The sequence below is a fragment of the Orcinus orca genome, chromosome 1, assembly GCF_937001465.1.
Source record: "Orcinus orca chromosome 1, mOrcOrc1.1, whole genome shotgun sequence".
NCBI classification, from domain to species: domain Eukaryota; kingdom Metazoa; phylum Chordata; class Mammalia; order Artiodactyla; family Delphinidae; genus Orcinus; species Orcinus orca.
Window position 1 is genome coordinate 55741526 of NC_064559.1, and position 11608 is coordinate 55753133.

Genomic DNA, 11608 nt, shown 5'->3' on the forward strand with positions numbered 1-11608 from the left:
TATTTACCTTGATCACTTGACGGAGACAATTTAATCAGATTTCTCCAGTATAAAGTTACTCTCCCCCCCCCACCCCCACCTATACTGTATTCTTTGGAAGGAAGTCACTATGTGCCATCCATGCTTAAGGAGTAGAGACTCATGTGTCACCTCCTTGAGTGTAGAGTAGCTACATAAATTATTTAAAATGTTCCTGTATAGGAGAAATCTCTCTTCTATCCCATTTATTTATTTATTCTATCCTTTATTTATGTCAATACAGACTCATGGATATTTGTTTATAGTTTGGGTTATAAACCAATATTACTTTATTTCTTGCTCAAAGTGCTCCAGCTTTGGCCACTGGGAGCTCTTTCAGTTGACTCCTGTGCCCTTTTGACCTATGTACATCAGTATGAGGTGTTTGTTTGCTTGTCCGTTTTTTGAGCATTTCCTTACTTTCTGACACTGTAAGATGCTCCCAGCTCATCTTGTAGATTTCCTTCCCCAGTCCTAGAATCAACCATTTCTCCAAGGAGTCTGCTTCCTTTTACTGGATTAATGGTATTACAAACCAAATCTGGGCACTAGGTATGCTCATTACTACTAGGGTGTCATTTCTTTTAAGCCCTTTCAGCTGATAAAACAAAGAAATATACTGTATATGTGTGTATTTTAACCAGTGTTAATGGTATGTCACCATTTGTATTTATATTAGGTTAGAAACTAATTCTTACTAATGTCTTCAACTCTAATCCATTACCAAGTGAATGATTCTAGCCTCCTCCCCATGCTTATTGGTAAACTCCTATTCCACCAGTGAGAAACCAGGATCCTACCATCTGCTATCATGTACTTAATCCTTCAATTCCAGCATGCACGTATAGCAGTATCAGAATTTCTTTTTTTTTTAATTAATTAATTTATTTTTGGCTGAGTTGGGTCTTCGTCGCTGCGCACAGGCTTTCTCTAGTTGCAGCGAGCCAGGGCTACTCTTCCTTGCAATGTGCAGGCTTCTCATTGCGGTGTTTCTCTTGTTGCAGAGCACGGGCTCTAGGTGCGCGGGCTTCAGTAGTTGTGGCACATGGGCTCAGTAGTTGTGGCCTGCGGGCTATAGAGCGCAGGCTCAGTAGTTGTGGCACACAGGCCCAGCTGCTCCACAACATGTGGGATTTTCCCGGGCCAGGGATCGAACCTATGTCCCCTTGTCCCCTGCATTGGCAGGCAGACTCTCAACCACGGCACCACCAGGGAAGTCCCAGCAGTATCAGATTTCTAAACTGTACCTCCATGGGAAGCAACTTTATCAACTAAAATACAGTGCCTATGTTCAGTTGCTTTTTGCCTTTAGTCTTATAGATTCCACTCATTTCCAAAGTGACTTAGGTCAGCACATTTTCCCCCATCCTCTTCAGTGAGATCTTTTTAAATACCCTTGTGATACAGTTATATTCTATTGCCATAGTTTGGATTATTTCCTGGGATCCCCCAGACTCCTAAATGATTTTTTTTAATTTGCATGCATTAAGATTCAGTGCTTATGTTGTAAAGTTCTATGGGTTTTGATAAATGAATAAAGTTATGTATCCACCATTACAGTGTCATACAGATAGTTTCACTTGCCTAAAACATTCCCCTGGGCTTCACCTATTCCCTCACTCTGCTCCCAATTCCCTGGCAACCACTGACCTTTTTACTGTTTCAAGAGTTTTACCTTTTTCAGAAGTCATATACTTGGAATCATACAGTATGTAGCCTTTTAAGACTGACTTCTTTTATGTAGCAATATACATTTAGAATTTTTCTAAGTCTTTTTGTGGTTTGATAGCTCATTTCTCTTTATCACCAAACAATATTCTATTGCATGGATGTACCAGTTTGTTTATCCATTCACCTATTGAGGGACATCCCAGTTGCTTCCAGTGTTGGGTAACATACATAAGTTTTCAACTCAGTTGGTGAATACATAGGAATATGATTGCTGTAATATGGTAAGACTATATTTAGATTTTTAAGAAACTGCCCAACTATCTTCCAAATTGGCTGTACCATTTTGCGTTACCACCAGCAACGAATGAGAGTTCCTGCTCTTCTGCATCTTAGCTAGTATTTGATACTGTCAGTTTCTTTGGGGTTTGGCCATTTTCATTGGTTTGTGGTTGTATCTCATTGTTGTTTTAATTTCAAATTCACCAATGACAAAAAATGTTGAGGATTTTTTCACATGCTTATTTGCCATCTGTTTAACTTCTTTGTTGAAGTGTCCATTCACATCATTTGCTCATTTTTAACTGACTTATTTTTCTTATTGTTGAATTGTAAGTGTTGTTTATATATTTTCACTTGTTCCTTTTACATTTAATAAAATAACTGATATATTTCTATATGTATTCCTTCACTTTATTTTGTGCTATTTGTTCCACTGTTTCTCCCTCTCTCTCTCTCTCTCTCTCTCTCTCTCTGTCTCGTCAAAGCCTAAATTTAAATGGTACTTTTACTCTTCATCTAGACAATACAAGGACTTTATAACACCTTAATACCATTTATCATTCTCCAGAATTACTATTTCAATTAAAGTAGTTTACTTTTATCTTATTTAAAAAAATAAAATGCCACACAAGATGTTATTGGTATTGTTGTATGAGTATTTAAATTTACCCATGTATTTACCATCCTCTCACTCTTCATTCCTTTTTTGATTGTAAGGCTTCTATCTGGGATTGCTTTCCTTTTGCTTGCAATTCATCCTTTAGAATTTCCTTTTGAGAGGTTCTCCTGGCAGCAAATTCTCTTGGTTTTTGGTTTTCTGAAAATGTTTTGATTTTGTTCTTAGTCTTGAAATATAGTTTTCCTGGGTACAGAATTCCAGGTTAGTAGTTATTTTCTTCCTCAGCACACTGAAGATTTGATTCTGGGCTTCTATTATTTCTTTTGAAAAACAGCTTTCTGTCTGACTACTGTTCTTTAAAGGTAATATACATTTTACCTTCTGGTTGCTCTTCAGTTTTCTCTTTGTTGTTCATGTCCTGATGTCTCACTGCAATGTGCCCAGATGTACATTTATTTTTATTTAATCTTTTTAGGATTTGTGAGAATTGTTGAATCTGTGTGTTTTAGTCTTTAACAGTTATCAAAAAGTCTCAATTCTTACCTCTTAGCACCTTCCGTATCCCATTCTCATCTCTCCTTCTGAACTCCAATTAAATTTTTGTTAGATCTTTACATTCCATGCCCTAAGTCTCTCAAGATCTCTGTCAAATCTTCTATTTTGTGTGTCTCTACGCTACATTCTAAGTAATTTATTTGACCTATCTTCTAGTTCAACCATTCTTTCTTTACCTCCATCTAATTTGATATTAAACTCATCCACTGAGTTTTAAAATTTTATTATTATAATTTTCATTTCAATAAATTATATTTGGTTCTTCTTCAAATCTGCATTAAATTAATTAAACAAGGAGCTCATTAAACTGAGGTGGCTCTAATGCCATGGCAGCCTATGGAAACAAACCAAAATCTAAGCCTGTAAATGCCTCAAGGTTCTGAAATCAAAACACTAAGGACAACCAATCACAAACAGGTAGCTAGGCTTTAAGCTGTAGCCAATGAAATAACTTCCTTTCTTTGCTTCCACGCTTTCTCTATATATGTCTTTCTCCTGCTTCTCTTGGTGGAGTGCCCCTAACCATTTCCAGTTTGGCACTGCCTGATTTGAATAGATTTTTGCTCAAATAAATTCTTAAAATTTGTAATATGCCTCAATTTAGATTTTAACATCTGCTTAGACCCTCATTAGTTTTGTATTTTCTACAGACATTTTAAACTTGTCTTTTATTTCTTTAAATGCAGCGATCGTCTTTATCTTGGATCATGAGATTGATAATTACAATATCTGAAGTCTGTATATATCTGTTTCTTCTGTCAACATATTTACTAATTATTCATTGTTAGCGGTTCCTTTTCCTTTCCTTTGGGAGAATTCTTTGAGGCCTTGGATAGAAGTGGATTCCTTCAGAGAGGATTTGTGCTTGCTTTTACCAGATGATTGGGGCATTGCCATTCTGGAAATACTTTAAAATCTGACTTGAAGTCTTCTGGACCACCTGGGTCACACGAATTTGACTTACATGTCCACACAAAAGTCAGCTTAAATTTTTAATCATCAGGGGGCTTCCCTGGTGGCGCAGTGGTTGAGAGTCCACCTGCCGATGCAGGGGACACGGGTTCGTGCCCTGGTCTGGGAAGATCCCACATGCCACGGAGCGGCTGGGCCCGCGAGCCATGGCCGCTGAGCCTGCGCGTCCGGAGCCTGTGCTCCGCAACGGGAGAGGCCACAACAGTGAGAGGCCCGCGTACCGCAAAAAAAAAAAAAAAAAAAAAAAATTTTAATCATCAGGAAGAGCTTTATTATTATTATTATTATTACCGCCTGTTTTGTCTGATGCTTAGGCATCTTGCCTTGAAATTTCCTGTGTGTAGAAGGGCTGCAGTTGGGTTTCAATCTGGTTCACACTGACACTTAGTATGTGACCCATTGGGGTTCCAGGATTTGGAAACAGTTGCTGGACTTTGCTTTCTTCCCCTCCCCCCACTATCACTCACACACACACACATACACACACAGGCACTTGTCCTAAAAAACTATGAAAATTGAAGCTCAAGTTCATCAGGTTCAGCAACAGCCCTCAGGGTAAAAACTTTGCTTACTTCTCTTTCTTCCTGCCTTCCCTTGGAGGTTGGACTGAAAAATTCTTGCTCCTATATTTTAGCAGTTCTTCAGTGCTTTTAAGATTTTTAAAATACACAGTAACCAGCATTTTTCATAGTTATTAGCAGGAAGATTGTTTCAGATACCTAGACATTATATTACCAGAAACAATGCTGTGCATTTTCTAAATGTGCAAGTTTATAGCAAGGAGATAATTCACAGTGAATGCCTACTAAATAAGACAATGTGGAGATCTGTGCCTGGACAATTTTTCAATGGGAACTTAGAGAAATACGATGGTAATTGCCTTTATACACAATATACACCAAACTAGAGGTTTCAGGCTGGTGGGGATTAGAGGTTCAACCTCTGTCTGTGGGCCCAGGAAACTAGCTCTTCTATAAGGAGACAGATTTCATTAATTCTACGAATATTTATAGTGCAACTAATCTACATCCTGAGGATACAGCAGTGAAAAAACCAAGTTTCTATCCTCATTGAATATAAATTCGAATGGAGATTCATGTCTGTGCCTTTGTCAGCACCGTATTCTAACCAGCAGAGTTATACAGCACAGCTGGGATAGAGTTATCAGCGAGTGTCATATTTCCTGGGGCCAACTCAGCAGGTGTAAAAAAATAATAAAGTGCAAAGGGTTTTTTTTTTCCTTTTCTCCTTTAACAGCCAGTGGCATACAGATGATCCATTATTTTTCTTTCCTCTAAGTTTTCTTAAATCTCTGCCCTTTCCACAGTGGGCATAATTGGGAGCAACAAGGATACTCTGAGTCATTTGCATGACAAACCCTGTTGCAGTCAGTCTGTTGCACCTGGAGTTTCTTCCTTTGAGGAAAATCAGATTTTCTTTTGTCCTTTATAGTCTGTGTCAAATCACCGTGCGTGCGAGGTTTATGTCTAGGGAGTGGAAGTTGGATATGCTCTTTAGTGAGCTGGAAATGCCCAAATAAATTCAGTTTATTTCAGGATTAGAAGGTCTTGACCCTAATTTCAAGTCCTGACAACCTGCTTCTACCAGAATACACATGAGCAGAGACTAAGTACTCAAGGCAGGGGTTCCCACCTTTTCATCTGCTGGGTGATCTCAGGTTCATACTTAGAGACCCCAGAGACAAAAAGAGAGAAGCTTCTTCCATGCAAAGTTTTGCCCTCAAAAGCAGGGCATAAAATTACAAGTGCCCTCTGACTACCACTGTGTAGATCGCTTGCGTGTCAGCAAAGAGCATAAGGCAGCATTTTGCAGCATGTGCTCCTCAAAATCCTTGGAACGTTGCCAGGGGGGGAAATGTAATTGCCTATCTCTTTCCTGAATCTTCTCAAAGTTTACTTACATACTAAAAATTTTGAGAAGCTACGTATTAAAGTAAAGAAAACTGTATTATCAAAACATTTTCCAAATTTCCAAAATCATTTGACGGACACTTTTTCTGCCCATACGACATCTAGTGCTCTGTGCAAACACTTTGGGAAAGTGTCTCAAGGAAAACTTAGGTGTCATCATTGCTGTGTTAAAATGACAGGATTATGAGTGCCTTTTCTTCGTCTTTTCAAACCTTTTGTAACATAAATTTTGCTTGTTTGTTTTGGTGTCAAGGTTCATAGCTGCAAGCTCGGTGATTGAGGCAGAAAGGGAATAATTAAAAGATATTGAGCTGCTCATGGAGGCTCCAGGAGGATCAGAAGCAGGCTTAAATGTCACCCGTCCAAGAAAAGCACACAAAATTCTCTTGTGGAACTGATTCTTTAAAGACATAATTGTTGCTTCTACTGGACACAGACCCAACTGTCTCTTCCACTGACAACCCTGATCCTAGACACTGGTCCCTGATGCTAGAATCGTTACCACCATGACTCTGGAAACTGGATCTAGCTTCTATGGGCACCATTAACCTCACCAAGATGGTGTCTGCACAGCCCCAGGTCATTTGGATTCATAGCTTCTAAGTCAAAATCCACCCTGGGTGAATCTGATTCATGAATCATTAGTCATATACCTATGGTCTAACTGTAAGGAAAGCTGGAGTGGTAAGTATCTAGGCTCTACAGAGAGAGGAAGACTCTGCTCTCTGCCCAGGTGGAGGATGTCTCAACGATAAAGGGGGGAGAGGGAGGGTGGGCAGGCAGTCAAAATTAATGACCAACACTCTCTTCCCCAAGTATTTTCCATTCCCCCCACCTTTCTTACTTCACATTCAATTATACTTTGTTCTCCCACCTTCTCACAATACACACATTCCATCTCCTCTGTTACAAATTTTACAGCAATATGAAGAGTTTCAGAGGCTAATCCACAAAGAGCTGAGACTCTGCAGCAAGTCTAATCGCATGTTATTTTAAAAGCCAAGCTCACTCAGACCTGTGGAGGAGCTGCCACTGCTGGCAATGACTCAGGTTTGAAAGTTCCAACCAAAACCTCCCATGGTTTTTCATACGTCCACTTCACCACCCCCAATCCCAAGTAGCCCTTCAAGGATTCTCTGTACAGTTTGCACTTTTAAAGAAAATTCTATTGGTTTCCACAACACTGAAACAAAAATGTACCCCTTTTCCTACCCTCCCCCTAACTGGGGAACACACATAGCTGGCTGGGTCAGTGTGGTGAAGTTAGGCTATACCTTCGCTAAGAAGTTCTTGGGATTCCCTGAGCATGTTCAAGGAACTTTTTAACTCCCAGGAAATATTCAGGGACCCTAAAAGAGCTGCCCAGGAATAGCCCTGGCATTCTGGGAGTCCAACAGGAAAACAAAAGGACGACTGAGGTTGGTGGTAGAATGAGCCTGGGATTTGGAGAAGCAAAAGTTCCAGAGAGGTGCAGTGTGGAACCTGACACCAGGCAGCTGAACCCCTCCTAGATGAGCTGTCCACTCAAGGAAAACATGGGCTGTGGGGCAGAGAGAGACAATACCGCCGAGGTCCAATAGCTCTGCTGTCCAAAACACTTCTGAAAGAGCTGGTCAGAAGAGAAAGAGCATTTCCTAAATGACCAGTGGGAGAAGAGTTCTAGAGGCCAACAGGCCATCTGGCTGCACACACAGCATCACCGGTTGGCTGACGTCTGTGGCCAGCAGAGAACAGGGACATCAGAGCTGCTGGCAGAGCTGTGAGAAACTGTTAGCCCCACATACATCCTGGTTAGGGTAATCCCAGGAGACCAAGGGAACAATTGAAATGCATGAACAAAATATGAGGGAGGGTCCAAAAATACTTGGAGAGAGAAACTCATGGAAACAACAGGACTTCCTGCCTGTCAAGGATGGATGGGCTCTGGGTATTGAAGTATGGGGTACTACTATAAATCTGATTTGATGTCATAGCCACATATCTGGTTGTGCCACAGTAAGATATGGATCTTTCAGTTATAAGGACTGAGGCTCCTGGTTTAAATTTTAATACATCCCTTTAAGTACCCAAAAAGAAGTATCATTTTGCTCATGAACCCTCATGTATAATCCCTTTACAGGGAAGGAACATCATAACAAACTCCAAACACAAGCTTCAGATGGAACCTCCTCTTCACCCTCCCTTTGCATATGTAGCCCAGCTACTCTATCTGGAAGTAGCCCTATAGGTTGAGAGTTCACAACCTACGCAGCTCTGGAAAGACTGGGGTCACACTCAGATCAGATGAGGGGCAATGTCAAGGCAGAACTGTTGACACACTTCCTAGGAGATCCCACCTCGTTTTAGTGCTCTCATGTATGGCTGATTTGGATAGAAGACCCTCCGTAAGAATAAGGCTCCTTAGCGCTTTTAACCTTGTACTGGTGTTGTTTGGGCACAACAAATCATCCCTTTGCCTCTATTGTAAACTTCTTAAGAGCACAATCCTTATCCACTCGCTGTTTTTATCTCTGTAACTCCCAGGATAGTGGTAAATATTGTAAGGGAGGGAGAGGAGAGAGGGAGGGAGAGAGGAAGAAAGGAAGGGAGGGAGGGAGGGAAGGTAGTTGGAGCGGAAATGCTATACCACCAGAGATTCCAGTGACATATCGATAAACCCATTCATGTTATAGGGAAGCTTTTACTTTGTCAGATGAAGAGTTCTTGGCTCATGCTGGGAAATTACTCGAAGGACAAAGTAATTCAACTCACTCTTCCTCTGGTCAGTTTCAGCACTTCATCCCATTTAAGGTTTCACATTTAAAAATCATAAAAATAACTAATCTGAAGAATGCAGTAATAGGATTGGCCAGGGTCCATGAATCCCTAGAAACGTTCTCACAAAGTCATTGTAGAAACCCAATGTTGTGTGTCTAAGTGGTCTCCTGGGTGAAAACACAGCTCCCTCCTAAGGGATGTGACTTGGAGCATGAATGGAGTTTTAGCTTGGGTTAGATATGTGGGCACTAGTTTCAGCTGATTCCTGGGCCCCAAGTACACTGCAGTGTGGCTTCTGAATACCACCTACTCCAGTAAAACTGCTCCAACTAAGGTTACTGACAACTTCCTTATAGGTAAAATCAACAGCCCCCTTATAATCCTTATTTCACTTACTCTTTCTGCAACTTTTAGCACCTCCCATGTACCTGTTCCTTCAAATCTCTTCTTTTAGCTTCTGAGTTTTTTTTTATTTCGATTCTAGTTGCTCTTTCTTAATTTCCTTGTAGTCATCTCTTGCCCTGTCCATCCCTAACCTGTTAATGTCCTCTAGTGATCATCCTTGGCCCTTTGCCGATTCAATCTACTCCTCTGGCAAGGGCTCCAAATTCCCTCTTCCCCACTCTACCACCCAGCCCTTCTCAGTTGGCTTCTATAGGGGCATTGAGCCCTAGTGCATCCACTGTATATAACTAATTAACTTCTATGTATCTAGAATGGGAGTAGCTATCAACCCTCCTGGGGGAGAACTGGGAAAACAGTCACTCAGATCATTTCCTGTGGGGCTTAATTCTCTCCAAGAACCTTTACTGGGGCTGGATAGCATTGGATCCCTGGAGCCAACTGCTTAAGAGACAGCTCCACTTGGCTGTCTCACAGATGCCTCGAAGCCACACTTCAATAACAAATCTATTGCCTTCTCTCATAATTCCTCTTCTCCGGTGTTTCCTAATTTGATGAAGACTGTCACTATATTACTACTTCCTGATTTTTCTATTTTGAGACATAAATCTATTAAGTATCTACTGTGGAAGATAAGGATAAGGTGTTTTCTCACACCCACACCCTTGTTCCCAATACATTTTCTAGCCCTTCATCTTACTTGTATTTAGAATTTTTGTAGGACAAATATTCTGCCTTTATGTTATTATAACTATGTAAATACATTTCATAACTGAGCCATGTAATATACACTATAATGACTTTTCCCTTCTGCACAACTTTCTGTTTTCCCTGGAGATAATTGTTGTCTTTTGTTTGTTTGTTTATTTGCTTAGATTTCTATAAACATACCCTTAATTTTTTTTCATGTACTCATCAGTAATTCAGCTCCAAACTCTCCTCCAATTGTGTAAACATCATTAGTGTATTAGGCTTCCTGTCAATTTTACTGCCTTAAAGAAACTGCCTAGAGATGGACTTCACTGTTGCTATCTCACCGGCTCCCTGTGGAAGGCCTTATGTCCGTACGCTTAGATCATTTTTCTTGGGTTTGTCATATTTCCAGAGAAGGCTCTTTTCATCTGTTTCTTGAAGGATAAAGATGTGGCTGCCAAAATTCTGAGAGCCTGGTAAGAGCTGAAGAACGGGGCTGTCTCAATCTCAGTATGAAAACTTTCACTAACTCACTGTATTTTCAATATGATATTCACATACTCGACTCTAAATGGTGTCCATTTTATCCCTTCAGGAGAATAACTCTCTACTCTTCTGTCAGCGTAGAGGTGGGAAGTCATTTTCTTATACAGATGGGGAAATGATTTGGGGGTCCAACTCTTTCTCTCAAGTAACTTGAACCACTTCTCCTGGTTTTATATTCTCCTTCGTTTCTACTTCCGGAGTGTCCATTACCTGTGCTTCCTGAGACTTGGAGGGGTATTTTCTGGTTCAACTCAGCTTCCTATTTAGTTTTCCCCACTGCTTACTTAACATGAGGATTCCACTTTCTCCAGTATGTTAATCAATTACCACTCTTCCATCTATTGCCTAGCTTCTAAAATTTTGTTACTTTTGTATCTTTCCTGTTGTTTGTTCTTATGGTTTATATATTTATAAAAATCCCATTATCATCTCTTTAATAGAGTTTTGCCAGGGAGAAATATAATGCATGTGTTCAATTTACCTTCTTTAAATAAAAGTCCCCTAGCCTTTTAATTATACCTCTTGCTACTCTTCCAAACCCACTCTACTTGTGGTTCTTCAAATGTGCTACTTCCTCTCTCTCTCTCTCTCACACACACACACACATCTTCATGTGACTCTCTCTGCCAGATTGGCTTTCTTACTCCCCCTTCCCCCACCTCTGCCGAGGAACTCCTGTTCATCCTTCACCAGGAGTTCTCACCTCCACCAGGACACTTCCCAGACCCCCTCCTATGACCCTATAGCTCCCTGGGCATCTGCCCACCACAGCACTTATCCTCCTGGATAATAACTGCTTATTTACTTTTCTGTTCTTACGCACCTGACTTTAAAGACACACTAGCAGGTCTCTCACAAGGTCTTCTTCCTCCCTGGATGCCTCTGGGAGGCAAAAGAACAGTTGGCAAAAGAACAGTTCTTTTAACTAAGTGGGAAATGAGAGACTATATGAGATGCTCCCCTAAGGCGGTGTTCCTGACCAAGAGCTTCAGTGCAAGTAATGGAAATTATTATTATTATTATTAACAGTCTCTCTCCTAGATTATTTGTCAGCCAGACCAAAAATAAACTGCCCAGGGGCTTCGCTGGTGGCGCAGTGGTTGAGGGTCCGCCTGCCGATGCAGGGGACACGGGTTCGTGCCCCGGTCCGGGAAGATCCCACATG